Raw genomic sequence first — 17,502 nt, forward strand, 5'->3', positions numbered from 1 at the left:
GGGGCAGGCAGGTCTCAAACCGCAGAGGGCGCAGGAGGGGTGCTGAGCAAAGCTTGCAAACGCAACTTCCATAGGAATGGTTGTGAAATGCTCATGAGGGAATGGTCCGCAGTGCGCCTCCTGGGCCGGAGCAAGTTAAGGAGGATTCAAGGCCTCAGATGGGAGGTGTTTCCTTGCACGGAGCAAAGGCAAGATTTTCAGATCCTCCTCTATCCTATAAAAACAGTCTGTGTAGGTCTGCGTGGATTCTCAGTGTGGGGTATGCAGTCAGGGTGTGGGTCTAAGTCCACCTTCCCTGAGAAGTCTTACTGGCTGCCCAGTCTGGACTGCGTGGGCCACTGTCCCTTTGAATACTTACTGACTCTTTCATGCTTTCAGCATTAGAACATACTGCTTGGTCTGGTTCGAGTGTACGTGATCGACTTACTTCTTCCACGAAGGCAGAAGCTCTAGCTCCATAAATCTTAGTGAGTGTGAAATTGATATTTGAACACTCAAATAAACAAATGTCCCACCATTTCCCAGTCTGGTACTTTGCACATGCTATGTGCCTAATAAATGTGTGTTGGCTTCTTACCTGACCATCGACAGTGAGAGCTGAGAGTGGTAAATATTTGCGGTATAATGAAAAATATATACTTCGTCTTTGCCCCTGTTTCCTGGCACAGAGGTCCTGAAATTTCTTGAGTGAAAGGAATGCCATTTGCTATTCATCATGAACCCCTTCTGATCACACCTGCATTTATGGGGAAGGACCGACTCTCGGTGGGCTTCTGGATAGCTTCAGCATGGGGGTTGGGTGCTGGAGCAAACAACCAGGAGATGAGACGGTTGACCTTCAGGAAGGACAGAGGGGCTGATGCTTGAGTTCAATCACAATGGCCAATGACTGAATCAGTCATGCCAAGGTAAGGAAACTGCCATCAAAAGCCCTAACTGATGGGGCTCGGGAGCTTCCGGGTTGGTGAACACAGGGAGGAAGTGAGAGGGCATGGAAGCACCATACACACACACACCTCCCCTTGCCCTTCTCATCTCTTCCATTTGGCTGTTCCTGAGCTGCATCCTTTATAATAAACCAGTACACATAAGTGAAGCACTTTCCTGAGTTCTATGAGTCGTTCTAGTGCATCACTGACTGTGAGAAGGGGAATATCTGGCTGGTCAGTCAGACAGACGGGTGACAGCCTGGGACTTGAGACCGGCATCTGAGGGGGGCCGTCTTGTGGAAAGGAGCCCTCAGCTATGGGTCAGCGCTAACTCTGGGAGTTAGTGTCAGAGCTGAACTGAGTCATGGGACACATGTTCATGTCAGAAATGGTGTTGAAAAAAAAGACACCGCCATATTTGGCAACCAGTTCTCCAGGGAGGGTGAGGAGGGGGAAAGCCCTGATTTGTTGGCATCTGCCTGTTTCTAGAGTGTCACGGTTCCCATCATGGCCTATTTCAAGCTACCAGCAATCAGCCCTCACTGAGAAGAAATGGTGAGGCTAATGTTTCTGCACAGGGTGTCCTGATCTCTATACCCCCAGGTCTGTCTGCAGAGGCGATGGTAGCTGATGCCTCCTTAGGCTGTGCCCCCCCCCCATCTCCCCGCTGCTGGAGACTTAGGTTGCACAGTCCATTTCAAATGCATCTTTTTTTTTTTTAAGATTTTATTTATTTATTTGCGAGAAAGAGAGTGAGAGAGAGAGAGAGAAAGCACAAGCAGGGGGAGCGGCAGGCAGAGGGAGAAGCAGACTCCCTGTGAGCAGGGAGCCCAATGCTGGGCTCGATCCCAGGACCCTGGGACATGACCTGAACTATAGGCAGATGCTTAACCCACTGAGCCACCCAGGCGCCCCCTCAACTGTATCTTAGTACTTGGGGAAAATGTGCTGTGACCAAACCTCAGGGTTTCATAGGTGGTCTGCTCGTTATTCATGAATGTACCCCTCCCCTCCTCTGCACAGCTCTGGGCAGACCCTCTGGTGGGACCAGGACAGTGAGGCAGGTATATGGCTCCTTTCGGTGAGGACCAAAGATGCTGCTTTGCAGAACCCTTTTCACCACCCTACTGCTCAAGACTAAAGTCTTTAGCACAGGAACCAGACCAGTCTGGAAAGGAGACTTTCCCTGTGCTGTATGCTATTGTTACCTACTTCTTGGACACACAGTGCAGGGGGCCTTTGGACCAATCACCCCTTCTCCAACAGGCCTCTTGCTGTGGTGGATAAGACCACAAACTCCACGGCCAGGCTGCCCACAGCACGAGCTATATGGCCACAGACAGGTTTCTTAAGCTCTCTGTGCCCTGCTTTCTCATCCGTAAAACGTTAGGTATGGTTATTATTCTTTCTTTTTTAAGATTTTATTTTTAAGTAATCTCTACACCCAACAGGGGGCTTGAACTTACAACCCCGAGATCAAGAGCCCTGTGCTCTTCTGACTGAGCCAGCTGGGTGCCCTTGGTTATTATTCTTATTATGGAATTCAAGTGGGCTTGCTCTACTCCAGAAAAAATTCTAACAGAACTAATAAGCAAAAAAAAAAAAAAAAAAAAAAAGCTACATGAAGAGATACGATCAAGAAGCCCATAAATCTACCACTGACTGCCACAGCTGGATGGGACTTCGTGGTGTAATGTCACCCACCCAAGGCCACCTGGAAGGCCAGGTGCCTCATCGGCCCGCATAAAGGGGCAGGTGTACGGGAGGAAGCTCCTTCGGGAGGGCCACCTTACACTCCGCAGCCTGTCGTCGCTTATGCAACTGCTATATCCTGCCTCCTCTTTTAGGTCCAATTTCCTTGTTCTCGCCTCAAGGGAGACAGGGAACAGCTGTCTCCTATCTTCATAAAATAACTCTTCCAGGTCCGGACAACTATTATTAAACATCCCCCTTCACACTTCTCTTGCTCTATTATAAGATACATTAAAGGTCCTGATAATGGTTTGAGGTCTCCGTGAGATGGTTGCTGTTTACCCCAATTCCTCTAATAATTAGTGTTGTAAACCACTTGGAAGATAAAAGGCATTTTATAAGAGCCAAGTCCTATTATGATTAGTTTTCCAGTATTTCCTTGCTGATGCTGATGAGCACATCAAAGCCAAACATGGCCACAGCGTGATATCTGGTGGTTAATTAGATGTCGTTCAAGGCGGCTCGTATATATTAAAGAAACTGCTGCAAAATTTAACAACATTAAAAAAGTGCCTGCTTTCTTCCCAACACGAACAAGCTCTTTTCAAAGGCTGTCCGGGTTGATGCTGGCAAGACAAGTGCCCGGTGAGGACCAAGAGCTAATCGATCCTCTGGGCCTGGAAAAGAAAGACACAGTAATGACACCCGGCTTTGTATAAAGGCTTATTGGTGTCAACATGATACCAGGGACTCTATCTCATTTTATTTTGTTTTGGCTTTATCCTTCTGTGATATGAGCCAGCAAAGTAACGCCATCCCCCGCTTTGCAGACGAGGAAGCTGCAAAATGGGTTTTAGAGGTGGACATCAGCGTGCACAGCTGGACAAAGTTAAGTCAGAAGTGATCGGGGTGACAATCCTGATGCCCCACCCACATCCCCTGGGATATTTGTGCACCACGCCCCCCTCCACCCCACCCCCACCCCCCTCCACCCCCCCCCCCCCCCCCCCCCCGCCCAGCATCTGCATGTCTTTGCTTCTAACTCCCTGTGCCTGTGCCGCTTAGAAGGCCGGTCCTCAGGCTGCCGCGGCTTTGTCCACACAGAGCTGAAAGCGCCTGGGTTCCCCGGTCACCCCAAAACAGCTAGTAGCCAATGACGGGCTGGGGCAGAGCGTGAAAGCCCAGCTGGGACAAACTCTGAGCTGCAATTTTCAGCTGAGGTCACTTTTGCGGGACCAGGCTGAGGCTGGAGCTCCACCTGACACTGCCCTTGACCACTTCCCCTCACTTGCCCTGCTTCCCACCCCTTTATCACAATCTCCCAGGAGCACTGCCTTAATTCCATCTGCTTGCACATGGATCCCCCTCTCAGGATCTGCTTCTGGGGGAACCCCGACTAAAATGACTCTCTCGACTCAACATTCATGAGAATGTTTTACGTGTTTCCTGTGAAATACATTCTCCCAGATCCCCTCAATCCTAAACCTTCCTTTCCAGGTCTCCAACCTGAAATATCTACGGTTCTCTGCCCCCCCAACCCCCCCACCCAGCCATAGGCCACCAAACCTCTTCACTCTCAGAGCCCCTGTTTTCCCTGGGATCGTGATATTCTAACTGCTTCTAGAAAAACTAACCTCTGGACTCTCCGCGGGCACAAGGAAAGCACTGAACCAGGCAGATGGGGTGAGAGATACAAAGATATATTTAAGACTATCCCTTTCCTCAATGAATTTACAATTTTGCAGGGGGACAAGGTACAAATAAAGGAGGTAGAGGATGAGAGTCACATGGGTGCACGCGAGGAAAGTTGCAGGAGCAAGCAACTCTCAGAACGGTCCCCCAAAACGAGGCCACTGTCCACAGTGCTCCACGCCACCCAATTCTGGCTCTATTATTTCATCTTAAATGTTCAAGAAAATGGACGTCAGCTCTGGCAGAGATAATCCGAATGAGTGGGTAATCCAAAAAAGACCAGCTTGCATTTAATTCTGGTTTGCATTATTTTTTTTAAATAATACTTCCTCGGGAAACAGCTTCAGAAAGGTTACGTAACTTTGTCTCAGGAAAACAGCAAATTAGTGACAGTGTGTGAATTCAATCCTAAGCCTGCCTCACTCTTTAAAACATCAGTTTCTCTATCTATGAAATGGGACCAATGATTCCCACCTCACCAAATTGTGATAAGAATTAAAAAAATAATAATATACACAGGGTATCAAAAAAAATCTGGTACAATAAGCACGATGTAGTAGGTGATAAGTATTATTATTCCCAGAGGTAATGTTATTGAGCCAAAGGGTATGCGTATTTTTATATGTATATTTTAAAAGCTCTTAATACAGACTACCAAAATGCTTTCCAAAAAAAAACAAAAAACAAAAAAAACCAAAAACAGAAAAAAACAAACCTCAAACACAGTTAAGCAAGCCATGACAGCATTGCCAAGGGGACATGACCATGTCTCCTTACTGCTTTCATAATAAATCTTACATCTACAGAACGACCACCACCTCTTTACCGACATCTTCCCCCACCTCCCTCACTGCATTCACTGCCTCCCAAATGATTTCCTATTCTCTCAGCAATGTAATTCTCTTAGCATCTTCAAACATGGTTTACTTGCCTGGCATGCCCCTCCCCTTGTCTATACTAAGTCCTATGAACACTGAAGAATTCCATTTAAGGAGTACTTTCTCTGAGAAATCATTGTGACCTCAGCACAGTCTGACTTACATGCTCTTCCTCTGGGCTTCCAGAGCCTTCTGGACTTACTTCTGCTGCAGGAATTAGTCATGGTAGAGATTCACTTGTCAGTGCTCCTCCATCCCTCTCTCTCTCTCAATCTCTCTCTCTCTCTCTCTCTCTCTCTCACACACACACACCACCTGCAAATGCCTTGAAAGAATGGATCACATCTCATTCCCCGCACTTAGCAAAATATCTGGCTCACTGACAAAGCTAAGTGAATGAACATCTATAAATAATAAAAAAAACATGCGAACCCATGTTCCCTTTTCTGATTTAAGCTGAAGCAGAAAAGAAAACCAAGGGCCACTGTTCTATGTACCTTCTACCACAGCCACTCAAAGAACTAAATTCAAACATTTTCCCCCAGGTCCCAGTCCTGTAGGAATCATGATGAGTTTGGATAGCATATTCTTATCATGAATTTTAATGGCTGGTAGAAAATAAAAGGGGAAGAAGGACAATAATGAATCCAAACTGCAGAGACAAGCCTACCTGGCAACTCAGCCAACAGTTCCTAACCTTGCCTCTTCAAACCTCTGGTCTGAGTTCCTTCTCTATTACCCACTCTTGTTCTGTCTCAAGCTCCTCTATCAAGAGGCTGGCAGGAACCACAGTGCCCTAAAAGGTTTTGAGCAGGCATCAAAAATCTGATTCAAGAGCTGACTTCACCACGTTATGGCCTTGGGAAAATGGGTTCATTTCTCTGAAAAGGTAGGAATAACTGTTTCTTACCTGTCCCAACAGAGGAAGGTCAGATGAAACACTGGATGTGAAAGTGAATTGCAGTGCTATATACAAACACAAATATATCCTTATCAGTGCTATGGGAGAGATCAGAGAGCAGAGGAAGGAAAGCAGAAGACACTGGGCATGTTCCACTGGGGAACTGCCTCCTGTGAGTGACAAGTGGCTGTGGAGCTGCAAATCATAGACAGAGGCCAGCAAAGGCTCCAGGCTTTTCTGCCCCATGTAAAAGAGCTAGGACAAGTGACAAGCTTCCTCCTGCAGAGGCATTGCTTAAACAAACTTAAGTGACATCTACTTATTTCACCAATTTCCCCAATGTCATAGAGCCAACCTCTGTCATCTAGTTTTTAAGAAACGGTGTACCCATATCCTAGTTAAATACAGATGCAAAAATTCTCAACAAAATACTAGCAAACCAAATTCAACAACACCGTTAAAAGGATCATACACTATGATCAAGTGGGATTCATCCATAGGTTGCACAGGTGGTTCAACACATGCAAATCAATGACTATGCTGCATCATATCAATGAAATGAATTATTATAAAATCATATGATCACCTCAATAGATGCAGAAAAAGCTTTGACAAAATTCAACATCCATTCATGATAAAAACTCTCAAAAAATTGGGTATAAAAAAATGTACCTCAACATAATAAAGGCCATATATGAAAAGCCCACAGCTAACATCATACTCGCTGGTGAAGGGTTGAAAGCTTTTCCTCTAAGATCAGGAATGAGAAAAGGATGCCCATCCTCACCACTCCCATTCAACATAGCACTAGAAGTTCTAGCCACAGCAATGAGACACAAAAAATAAGTAAAAGGCATCCAAACTGTGGATGGAAGAAGGAAGAAGTAAAATCGCCTGTGTGTTGATAACATGATTTTACATACAGAAAATCCTAAAGAGTCCACCAAAAAAAACTGTTAGATCTGACAAAAAAATTCAATAAAGCTGCAGGATACAAAATCAATATACAAAATCAGTAGTATTTCTATACACTAACAACAAATTATCTGAAAAAGAAATTTTTAAAAATCCCATTTACAATAGCATCAAAAATAAAATACTTAGGAATAAATTTAACCAAGGGGGTAAAACATCTAAACACTAAAAACTATGAGACAATAATAAAAAAAATTAAAGAAGATACAAATAAATGGAAAGATATCCCATGTTCATGGATTAAAAGAATTAATATTGTTAAAATGTCCATACCTGAACAGGAAGAAATCAGAGAGGGATACAAACCATGAGAGACTCTAGACTCCAGGGAAAAAAACTGAGAGTTACAGAAGGGAGGGCGGGTGGAGGGATGGGGTAGCTGGGTGATGGGTATTAAAGAGGGCACGTGTTGTGATGAGCACTGGGTGTTAAATGCAACTAACGAATCGTTGAACACTACATCAAAAACGAATGCTGGCTAACTGAATATAATAAAAAAAATGTCCATACTACCCAAAGCCTTCTACAGATTCAATGCAATACCTCTTAAGATTCCAATGGCATTTTTTTTTTTTTTTTTGCAGAGTAGGAAAAAAAATCCTAAAATTAGTTTGGAACCACAAAAGACTCCAAATAGCTAAAGCATACCTGAGAAAGAGGGACAGAACTGGAGGTATCATGCTTCCTGCTTTCAAACCATACTATAAAGCTATAGTAATCAAAACAGTATGGTACCAGCATAAAGACAGATGTATACACCAATGGAACATAATGGAGCTCCCAAATAAACCCACACATATACACTCACAAAAATTAACTTGAAATGGATTAAAGACTTAAATGTAAGACTGGACACCATAAAACTTCTAGAAAAAAAAAACAGGGAAAAACTCTTCGACACTGGTCTTGGCAACATTTTTTGGATATTTGGATATGACAACAAAAGCAAAGGCAACAAAATCAAAAAAACACAAGTGGAACTACATCAAATAAAAAAGCTTCTGCACAGCAAAAGAAACCATCAACAAAATAAAAAGGCAACGTACAAAATGGAAGAAAATACTTGCAAACCATATATTTGATAAGGGGTTAATATCCAAAATATACAAAGGAATCATACAACTCAATAGCAAAACAGATACAAAACCGACAAAAATCCCCAAATAATCCAATTAAAAATGAACAAAGGACCTAAATAAGCATTTTTCCAAAGAAGATACTCATTTAAACAGACAACAAGGACATGAAAATATGCTCAACATCACTCATCTTCAGGGAAGTGCAAATCAAAACCACAATGAGATATCACCTCACGACTGTGAGAATGGCTATTCTCAAAAAGACAAGGGATAACAAGTGTTGGTGAGGACGTGGAGAGAAAGGGACCCTCATGCACCATTGGTGGGAATCCAAACTGGTGCAGACACTGTGGAAAACAGGATGGAGGTTCCTCAAAAAATTAAAAATAGAACCACCACACAGTCCAACAGTTCAATTTCTGGGTATATATCCGAAGGAAATAAAATAATAATCTCAAAGAGATACCTACATCCCCACATTCACTGCAGCATTGTTTATAATAGCCAAGACATGGAAACAACCTAAAGTATCCATCGATGGATGAATTAATAAAGAAATATGATACATTATATATTACATATATATGTGTGTGTGATAATAATATATATGAATAATATAACATTATATATATAAATAAGATTATATTATTCAGCCATAAAATGTAATATACTCAGCCACAAAAAAGAAGAAATCCTGCCATTTGTGACAACACAAATCTCGAGGGCGTTATGCTGAGTGAAAGACGTCAGAGAAACACAAGTACTGTATGATCTCACTTATAGGTGGAATCGAAGAAAACAGAACTCATAGAAACAGAGAAGAGATTGGTGGCTGCCGGAGGTGGGGAATGGGGGGTGGGGGGGAATGGGTAAAGGTGGTCAAAAATCACAAACTTAGTTGTTCGATAAATAAGTCCTGGGGATGTAACCTACAGGCTGGTGATTAGCGTTGACAATACTGTATTGCATATTTGAAAGTGGGTGAGAGAGCAGACCTAGAAGTTCTTATCACAAGAGAAAAATTGTAACTATGTGCTGTGACAGACGTGAACAAAACTAAGTGTGCTAATTGGTTTTCAATTATACATATATGAAATCATTCTATTGTACACCTTCAACTTACACAATGTTATATGTTCGTTAACATATGTATTTCAATAAAGCTGGAAAAAAAAGAATAAAGAAACTGTCCTCCAGAAGGCTTGGGAGAAATGGCCTGTCTGAAGACTCGGGTTCTCGAATCTAAGCACTGGCTGATGAATACTAAGAACAGCCGTGGTGGCACCACCCTGGGCCTGAAGACAGGGGCTGAGGGAGGTAGTCTTCCCCACCTTTGGTTTTCTTACTCACCTCGCAGTCCTGACCCCTGAGAGGATGGGTAACTCTTCACGTCTGGAGGTCACCTGCTACTCGTGATTTGAATCCCACCCAAGAAACACACAAAGATGAATCACACCTTGTTTTCCACCGGGGGCCACAGTGGAAGGCGTTTTATGCTAACTTGGGGGACATTGGAGGAAACGTCCCTCCCGGCAGGGCTGCAATGACCCAGTAGAAAACCGGCCTAGTCCCATCCTTTTCCAGGTTTTGGAGAGGAGGAGAAGTGGAGGGGTAGCAGTGGGAAGTGTGTTTAGCGGCCTGAGTCTGGAGACTATGTCCAGCCCAGGGAGGGCAGAGCCCTGTGCATGAAAAGTGGGGTAGCCACAGGGCTAACCGGATAGCCCCTCTCAAAGCCCCAGCTCTCAGCAGTGCTCTTCAAGCTTTGTACCCAATCTATAGATGCTGTCTGCACCGCTGAAGCTCATCCTTAAAACAGACATGCAGAATTGTGACCAGAATCACTGTCTTACCTAAGAAGGCAATGCAGTAGTGTTTCTAAGAAAAGCCTGAGGGCCCCACAAGGAAACAAGCTGAGAGGTGCTGGAGGAAGAACGGGCTCTGAGACAAGGAGATGATAGGCCTCCTTATCTAGTGCAGTTTGGGGATGTTAAGACTGTGGACCTGGAGAGGAAATTTGCAGAATGCATTGGCCACAGGCTAAGTAGCATGGTCTGAGAGCGTGCTTGAAATCACTGGAGGTAGCAGTGGTGATTCAAGGGGGTTAGGATTATATCTCACACCGCTGCTGAGGCCAAATCTCCAACCATAGCTGGATGCGGCAGACCCGGTATATATTACCAGTGAATTTGGCCTCTGTACAGCTCATGTGCACAAGTCATGTGCATATGTGAAGTAATACGGCAATTCTATGTGAAGTAATATGGCACTTGGGCACTCCTTCCTTCCTTCAATAAATATTTACTATGTGCAGGTACTGTTTTAAGTGCCAAAAGGCAGCAGTAAGTCAAATCCAGCAAGCTTTTGACCTTGTGGAACTTACATTCTAGTGGAGAGAAACAATAAATACATAAACCCTGTAAGTACCTTCAGATAGCGATGAGTGCTGGAAGAAAATACCCATCCTCCCTAAGTCACCTCTCGGTACCCCTCACTGGCATCGCTGCCAAGGATGCTGCAAGCAACCAGAGCGGGGAGGCTCCACCCCCTAGTGGTTTCCCGGGCAGCGGCCTTCGCAAAGCCTGCAAGTGGGAGAACAGGAGAAGAATGTCGCCCTGTCTGCTCCCAGCTGCCGATACCTGGGAAGCTTAGGTCATACCTATTTAGAAACGAAAAATTACTTAGGCTATACACGGAGACGTTGATAGTATTACTTCTAGACGGTAATCTTAAGAGATAATTTATTTTTATTTTCTTCTGAATTTTCTGTTTTTATTATTACAATGTATTAGTTTTGCAGTAATGGAAAAAAATCTCTTTTTAAATGAGAAGATAAGCCTAGCCAAATCAAATTAATAAGAAAATAGAGTTGGGAGGGCGCCTGGGTGGCTCAGTTGGTTAAGCATCTGCCTTGGGCTCAGGTCATGGTCCCAGAGTCCCGGGATCAGCTTCCAGCCCCGGGTCTGGCTCCCTGCTCAGCGGGGAGTCTGTTTCTCCCTCTGCCCCTCCCTCCTGCGCTCTCTCTCTCAAGTATATAAAATCTTTAAAAAAAAAAAAAGAAATATATTTGGACAGGTAGGCAGGGACCAGATGTCAGGATGGTGAATAACATCTTACCACACCACTTTGTGGTTTATTAAAGCAATTGCACCAAATTATCTCCCTCAACCCTCACGAGACTTTCTCAAGGTTACACAGAAAATAAACATCAGTGCAGGAAAATACCTGACTGTTAGGTCCTTGACTCCTCGGCCAGTATGTTTTCCATTATTCCACCTGCCCTTCTGTAGCTGACCTCATTTCTCTTTATAGCTGAAGCCTCCAGAAAGCCTCTGAGCACCCCAGGTCCTAACTCCCCTTCTCTCTGACTTCACCCTCCCCTACAGTGACCACACTGACTCGTTCATATGCGGGTTTACTGAACTAGTCTTTACTGAGCCCCTACCAGTTTCTGAGCATTGTACTAGGTGTTCAGGATACAGTGGAGAACCAAAAAGTTCCCTCAGGGCAGGGGAGAGGCTTTAACTAATGAATGAATATATAATACAAATGTAACCACAGTGAAATAAAAATGAAGACTGTTACGCAAAAAAATTAGCACCAAAGGGAGCAGATTGGAATGGGGCATGACTAGCCCTTGGCTCAATGATGAGCAACACATTGTCACAGAGTCCCCAAGGTAAGTCAGGCAGATATTCTAGCTGGAGACCAAGATTATAACAGCCCAAATCTCAGAGAATGCACATTCTGGATGGAGAGGCAGCAAGCAAAGCCAAATGAAAAGTTAATTACGGACGTCATGCGCAGCCCCCTAAACCTTCCCTGGAACAGAGAGAGTTTACCAAGCATATCATCAGAACTGTCACAAGTCAACATCAGAGATGTCACAAGGTGGTTGTCGCTGGGAAAGGTCACTCTCAGAAGTCTGGGAATGGGAGAGAAAGGGCATGACCACACAGAAAATGTGCAGCTAACCCCGCAGGACAAGAGTTTCCGTGTCTGGGCGGCACGGGCTTGACCATGGGACCGCAGGACTTTACAGGTGGGAGAGGACTAGAGGGGGCTGACCTGCAGGAAAGTGTTCCGTGCAGAAGGTGGGACCTGAGTGGCCTCGGAGAGGGAATGGGATTTGGGGTAATCTCATTTAGCAAGGCCACCAGGATGTCCAGGAACCTGGGGCACAGTCCAGGCACTTTCTCTTCCAGAGCCTGGTGGCTGGCTTCCTGGCTTCTTACCTGTCTGGAGACTGGAGCGGGGAGGCCCTTGGTCCCTCTATCACGTCTGAGTGTGTCGAAGCGTCCCTCTAGCTGTGCTCTGAAGAGCCAGGAGCGATGCTGGCCACCCAATGCTGAACACAAAGACTGATTTCAGCACCAGGCAGGCTGGCAAATGAAGAGAACACTTGGCTAATTAGCGCGCCCGTCCATGGGGTTTTCCTGCAATATATCCATAAGTGAAGCTCAGAAGCTTCCAGGTGCTGGGAGCCACTGGGGACCTAATATCCACGCCAGGTTCTGTTATCAGTTGCCATTTGCTATCACAGCACCGCAGCAGGGGTCTGGGTTCTGGTGAGCGCCCTGCACACACCAACCACTGGAAGGGAACAGGAGCAACAAATATTTAATAATGGCAGCAAACTTTCATACAGGGCTTGAGAGTCCAGAGAGGCTTTTATAATCTATTGCTACCTGGTTTTCAAAGGCTGTGCTGCCTTATTTGTAGTAAGGACAGGCCATGCCTCCTGGACAACAGCTGGGGGTGCTGGACATCACCCAGGTACCCCTCCACGTGCCACTGAGGCATCTTCAATGACACCTGCATCTCCAAGTCACTTTGGGCAGTGTGGCCTGCGGGTAGTGGAGGAGAGCCTCGGGCGAAGTCTCTGGGAAGCTGTGCTCAGCCCGGATCTCATTCTGTGCCTTTTCTGCTCGAGAAACACAAGACTGTGGCTTTAGATGGCCCTGGGCTCAAGTCCCAGCTCTGTCCCTCACGACCTGTGTGACCCTCAGCAAGTTATCTAACTTCCCTGGGCCATCTTCCTGCTCTGTTAAACATGGGTAATAGGAGTCTATCTTGTAAAGTTGTCCTGAAGATAGTAAGATACAGGGCACATGAGTGCCTAGCACAGGGCCTGCCCCCACTTAGCCCTCAGTAAGTACTGATTCCATTACTGTTGGTATCACAGAGAGACTGCACTGGGTCACTCCCTCGACCAAAGCCACAGACGAGGACAGGACTCATGGCACAGCCATTGTCCCTGTTGCTTGGTGAAATCAGCATCCGGCAGCAGGGTGCACCCGGGTGCCCTGGGGAGGCACCTGGATTTTGGTAGGCAGCATTTCCCTCGGCTGCCATCACTGGGGCGGACAGCGGCATCTTGCTCCTGAGCCCTACAACGGCCCTGTTCACTATGGAAGCTGCAAACCACAGAAGGCCCTTGAGCACCTGAAATGTGGCCAGTCCCCATTGAGACGTGTTGTAAGAATAACCTCGTGCAGAAAAAAAGGCATGTCGAACACCAGATTAACACATTCGTAGACTGACTACGTGTGAAATGGTATTTGGTGTATAACAGGTCAAATAAAATGTTAATAAAATTAATTCCCCTGTTTACTTTTTTCTGAAGTGGCTACGAGAATATCAAAAGGTACACGTATGGCCCATGTTCGATCCCTACTGCACAGCGCTGCTCTGGCCCAGTGAGCTCCACGAAGGCCGAGGCTTTGCGGCTTCGGGTCACTGCTGTGTCCCCAGCGCATGGAACAGGCCCTGAATGAATGACAGAGGCTGTGCTCGAGAAGGTGGGGACAATCCTGAGGCAGTTTGGGGGCAGTGTGGGTTTTATACAGATGAGTAACCTGAGTCTGGAAAAAGTACTAAAAACGTGTCCCCAGACACCCAGGTTCAAACCAAGTGCATCTCAAAACCTATGCTCTTTCTATTAAATCCCTTTACCTCCCACAGCAATATAGAGTTGCAGAAAGAAAAGTAGATTTCGGATTTTTTTTTTTTAAAGCCTACTCCCTCACATTAGCCCTAATGTCCCAGCGTGGGACAAGTGGCTTGGCCTCCTTGGGCCTCGGGCTCCTCATCTCTTCTGTACTATGTCAGCCACGAGACTGCACCAATCTCTTTTTCCTGGCGTGTAGAGAGAAGAAATCCCATGCCAGAAGGTAGTCTCCAAGGCTGAGCCCTACATATTTTCTCAGTCTCCTCTCCACTCTTCGGCTCCCAAAGAGGCTCTCGGGCTGAGATTTCCCCACATCGCCCAAATCAATAATTTGTTTGTTTAAGGGTTCGCTTTGATTTTACTTAGTTTTAGATGCTTTTCATCAGAAGCCAAAACCTTGCAGACCTTTTTCCTTGATCTTGTAATGAAATTCCCTCAGAGATATTTAATTCTAGATAGAGCTTCGGCTATGCCAAAGATCCTTTAAAGAAAAAAAAGACATCTAAATAACAAACATCCTGCCATCTTCAAATAAAAAGCTCAGAAGGCAAACTGGCTTGTCTCCCTTACATCTGCCTCTACTCTTCTGTTGCCAACTATACTGACGAATTCCCTACATTTTGTTTCAAAAAAAAGGAAGGTACTCAACATACCACAGCTTCTCATGTTCCCACACATGCCCTGAAGGGATCCTGATGCTCTGTGAACATTCTCTGCTGCTTTTATGCCAATCAAATATGCTTGTGTGCTCTGCTTGGCTCTCACCTGTGGCCCGCTGAGTGAATTCCCCTCCCTACATGGAGCTTTCTGGAAAAGAGCCTGTGTTATTTCCATTCCCAACCCTGGCTCAAAGGCCTCTGGAATTTTAACCTAAGTAAAGAGTAGTTTCGAGCCCAAACTGATTTCTTGGAGAAGATCTCACCCACCTCTCCCCGCCCTAGGGTGAAACGCCAACACTATTTTTGATCAGAAAGGATAAAAAAAGATTTACCAGACTCAACCGTGTCATTCCAAAGCAAGAGAAGGGCCTCAGCCGGGTACTGGGGGTAGAGCTGCCTTTTCAATGCAACCCAATGCAGGGTGCAGAACACACTTCATCACCCACCCGTGTCTCAGCCACTTGTTGAATTGTTATGGATTTCTGTTGCCTTCCCTGACACCCAGCAGACCAGGGCTTGAGTGCACAGTTTTAAACAAGCAGCAAGCACAGGGGCAATAAATCTGCTTTCTTCAAAAGAAGAGTGTGCTGCATTCCAAAGCCAAAGAAATTTCACCTGGTGGTTCTCTTCAGCTAATGTTTACGGAGGGACCCCTTAGTGCAAGACGTGTCAGGTAACAGGAATAAAAAGTGAGCAGCCCATTATCCGTGCCCTCAAAAGCTCACAGTCTAATGGAGATAGATGTATGTGACAAACTTAAACATAGGCAGAATGAGGAAAGGTAGTAAGAAAAGTACGTGTATGTGTGTGTGTCCTGAAAAAGGATGGGAAGAAATATACCCCAATGTTATGTTATGTTAATAGTGAGCATCTCTGTTTATTGGATCTATGGGTAATTTTTTTCCTCTTCTTTACTATTTGTTATATTCTCTGATAGTTCTTTTTATGATAAGCATACATTGCTTGTAAATAAAGTATGTTTTTCAAGAAAAAAATTCAACAGATTATAAAGGACAACTATCTGGGTGATAGATTGAGACTTTGTGGAGAACAGGGCATGTCTATGGGCCCTGTAGGATAGGTAGAATGACCTCAGGCAAAGGAGGAGCATGAAACGGACCCTAGAGCTGGAGCGATGGAGAGGACAATTTGGGAAAATGTGAGTAAGAAGATAGTATGCACAGGTACTCACCTAGAGTGAGAAGTACGGCTGGGTGGGCTGGGAAGCCTCGAATGCCACGCCAAGTAGACTCGGTTGCTTATTCTTTGTGTTTCTATGGCCCTCTGTGTTGGTTGCTAACGTAACACTCATCACATGGCATTATACTTGGTTGTATTCACGTCTATCCCCCATGAAATTTTTAGCTCTAGGAGGTCAGGGATCATGGCTCATTCATTCTGTAACCATAGTACCTAGCATAACAACTAGCACATAACAGGAGTCAACAGATGCTTCTTGGGTGAATTGAATTCTAAGAGGATTACTCTTAATTTTGTAGGTAGTAAGGAGTCGGAGTCATCAAGAGATCCAGAACAGAACATATTTCAGGCAGTTAATATGTGCCAAGCACTCTGCTAGCTACAAAACTATTTTGTCTTCATTGGCGCTACCTATAATCCTATGCAATTTTGTCCACCCTTGTTTATACACAAGGCTCAGAAAGGTTGAGTAACCTCCCTCAGGTCAAATAGTCAGTGGTCAGAGAAACCAGGACAGTATGAAGACAGTGTGGAGGATGGGGTCAAACAGAAACATTGCAGAAAGGAGACTACACCAAGTCGAGGCTGTGGGGACCTGAGTTGGCCCAGCTGCTCAGAGCACGGAAGCAAAGAAGTGGAGGTGAGGCAGTATGGCAGCGGTGCTCAGAACGGAGGGTTGACCATTCCTTAGTTGCTTCATTTATTATTTCTGATGTCAACGTGATAAGGAAAATCTGTGTCCTAAGATGGCCGACCGAGCCAGAGAGAGAGTCCCAGTCCTTGCCCCGGGGCTCTTCAGGCTTCTTCTCCCTGCTCTGCTTCCCTCGCTCACCAATCCGGGTTCTTCTCCCTGCCCCACTTCGCGCACGTGCCAAAAGTGCCAGGTATGCGGAAGTAGAAGTGTATGAATTGCCCTCTTTGTTTGTGCTCGGGGCTCAGACCTTTGGAGACCACTCTTCTCTGAGCCCGCGGCGTTAAATAAACCTCCTATCCTCCAAGATCTCCTGGTGCCACTTGGTTCTTCCACCAGGCGATCCAGTCCAGATTCCGTAACAAACATAGGGACACACAGCACAGGACTCGCCCTGTACATGGAAGAGCTCCAGCCCATCAGAAGTAGGACTTGTGGAAAGAGCCCCTTCCCAGGCTGTGCTCTGCCTCAGGGTCACGGTGAGGTTAGGGCCTCGGGAAGGGGCAGCTAAGTGCCCCTGTGAGACTTGACACCAGCAGTGGTCTTCCATCCCTGCTCCCTAACGTTGGCCCCACATCTCATTTGAAGACGCTCTTCTCCTTCACAATCCACAGTGGGCAAGGATGGGTGCTTAGGTTCCTGGAGGCAGGTGGATGCCTGGGATGCCCTCTAGCCAGACATCCTATCTGGAAGATCCCAAAATTACTCCTAAGGCTAACAGCTCCACTCTGACCTGCACCCAACATTTTGCAGCCTCTCGTTCAACATTAAAACAGTAGCCACCGACCTAACAGTGCCTTGGAGTGGTGTCCATAGAAGGAAGTGACCTCCTTCCTTTTGAGGCATTCATTCCCAGCAA

The 17,502-nt window shown here is 45.6% G+C and overlaps 1 protein-coding gene and 1 long non-coding RNA gene across 16 annotated transcripts in view; both read right to left on the reverse strand.

Moving 5' to 3' along the window:
• The window catches only part of LOC144382337 (uncharacterized), a 1,106,857-nt gene that overhangs the window by 509,163 nt on the left and 580,192 nt on the right, over positions 1 to 17,502 (reverse strand). The window contains exon 2 of the long non-coding RNA XR_013449061.1: positions 3,581 to 3,643. This is a non-coding gene — a long non-coding RNA (uncharacterized LOC144382337). The remainder of the gene's footprint in view (positions 1 to 3,580; positions 3,644 to 17,502) is intronic.
• Positions 1 to 17,502, reverse strand: part of CRACR2A (calcium release activated channel regulator 2A) — a 153,658-nt gene that overhangs the window by 110,052 nt on the left and 26,104 nt on the right. For 10 of the 15 annotated variants that reach the window (XR_013449059.1, XR_013449058.1, XR_013449060.1 and 7 more), the window contains one exon: positions 12,379 to 12,525. The exons of 3 other annotated variants lie outside the window; for them this stretch is intronic. The gene's annotated coding sequence lies outside the window, so the exon portion shown is untranslated. The remainder of the gene's footprint in view (positions 1 to 12,378; positions 12,526 to 17,502) is intronic. 2 more of the 15 variants (XM_078075494.1, XM_078075497.1) reach the window with 1 other exon arrangement.

This window comes from Halichoerus grypus, chromosome 6 (genome assembly GCF_964656455.1).
Source record: "Halichoerus grypus chromosome 6, mHalGry1.hap1.1, whole genome shotgun sequence".
In the NCBI taxonomy this organism is placed as follows: Eukaryota; Metazoa; Chordata; class Mammalia; order Carnivora; family Phocidae; genus Halichoerus; species Halichoerus grypus.